This window comes from Nicotiana attenuata, unplaced genomic scaffold, assembly GCF_001879085.1.
Source record: "Nicotiana attenuata strain UT unplaced genomic scaffold, NIATTr2, whole genome shotgun sequence".
Classification (NCBI taxonomy): domain Eukaryota; kingdom Viridiplantae; phylum Streptophyta; class Magnoliopsida; order Solanales; family Solanaceae; genus Nicotiana; species Nicotiana attenuata.
This window is the reverse complement of record NW_017670286.1, coordinates 89,270-91,423: the sequence shown is the minus strand read 5'-3', so window position 1 is coordinate 91,423 and position 2,154 is coordinate 89,270.

Sequence of the window (2,154 nt, the reverse complement as noted above, 5' to 3'; positions counted from 1 at the left end):
TTTAGAAGCATTGGTTGTAAGAACACATTTTGAATTTGCTAGTGCTTTCAAAATATGTACAATGTGGGCTAGGTCAGGTAAAACTTAAAAACATGGGCCATTTTTTGTTATAGTGTGAAGTCATGTGTATTTTCTTGTAATTCAATCTAAAATATAAATAACTCTGAAGGAGACTCTGCTGGTTGCGGATCGATGCAGCTCACCTAAGTCCATTAACCACGCCTTTGCGCCCACAAGGCCATTAGACATACATGTACGTGCACAAAAATATGCAGCAAGTGTAGTATGAGTACGTAAATTAACGCGTATCCAGTAAGTATCCAGCCTAACCTCCAAGAAGTAGTGACGAGGGGTCGACTCCGACGCATACTATGGGCTAATAATAAAATATTGATGTTATAATTAAGCATGGATTACATAATATAGTTGAAAACTCAATAACTAGAAATAATAATCAATCCGTGTACTAATAGAAATTTTCAAATTTATTTTCATCATTTAACAATTTATATCTCAAGCCAATGAAACAATGTCAATTATTATTAGTTCCAAAGAGTTATCATGCGCAATCATGCCGAGGTCGTAAGGCCCGATCCAATATAAGATTTAAACTGTGCACTGTCGAGGGCGGCACGAACTATAGATATATCTATTAACCTGCCGAGGCAAACGGCCCGCTCCCATGACAATAGTGGAAATTTACCCCGCTCGCGGAATGTGCTTGCGACGCGGTTGAACATAGATTTCTCAAATTATTATAATATTCCTCAATTCTTTTAAAAAATACGAAGTTCGAATGAAAACTTTTAAATCTCGAAATCCTCAATCTCAACTCTCTTCAAGGCAAATAATAAGCATACTCAATCTCATCTCTTTTCAATGCAAATAATAAGCATAATCAAATAACGGTATCAACAAGGCATGGTGTAAACCTAAAACTACCCGGACATAAGCATAATTAGTAGCTATGTACAGACTCTCGTCATCTCGTGCGTACGTAGCCTAGCAAATAAGAGCACACATGAAGTCAACTCACCTATGGGGTTAATTCCCTCTTACAAGGTTAGAAAAGAGACTTATCTCGCTCCGAAGTTCTATAGCCGGCTCTCAAACCTTTCCAACAACTCAAACCGATACCCAACGCTCCAAAACTAGTCAATAAATGTGAAAATCCATAAATACATACTCTAATACTCATTATAATTCAATTTCCAACAATTTTCAACTCCGCTCGAAGAGTCGATCAAAATCACCCTCGGGCCCACGTGTCCGGATTTCGATATTTTTTGAAGATAAACATTACCCATAGTCTCACGAACTCAAATATATAGTTTATTCTCAATTCCATGCCCAAATTCAGGGTCAAAATCAAAAAATACCAAATTTCTAGGTTTTCCACCAAAATCCCAAATTTCTACAAACTTTTCATTATTTTTCATGTTAAAATTTGTGTATAATCCATGTATTTAACTCAAAATACACGGGAATTACTTACCTCTTTGATGCTGATGGAACCCCTCTCAAGATGCTCTAAAAATTTGCCTAAGTCCAAGGGGGAAATGAGCTAAGTCCCGAAATAAAAATCCTTGCTCCAGTCGCAGATGTCGCATTTGCGACATCTTGTTTGCAAATGCGATGGTCGCAATTGTGACATCTTGTTCTCAAATGCGATGGTCGCATGTGAGAAAAGCATCGCAAATGCGAACCAGAGCCACCCCTGCCAAGGTCGCATTTGCGACCAAAATCTTCGCAAATGCGAAGAGGGTAGTATCGCAAATGCGATAAAATATTCGCAAATGCGAACCCCTCAGAAATTTCCCACCCTCGCAAATGCCAGTTCGCAAATGCGATCAAAACCTCGCATTTGCGAGACCTGCAGCCCAGACCAGAAACCAGCAGAACCAACAACAGCTTTTCATCCAAAATTGATCCAAAACCACTCCGAAACACACCCGAGACACCCGGGACCCCGTCCAATCACATCAACCTGTCCCAAAATATGACACAAACTTGCTCGAGACCTCAAATCACGTCAAAACCATGAATCGCACCCCAATTCAAGCTTAATGAACTTTAGAACTTCAAACTTCTACATTCGACGCCGAAACCTATCAAATCACGTCCGATTGACCTCAAATTTTGCACACAAGTCAC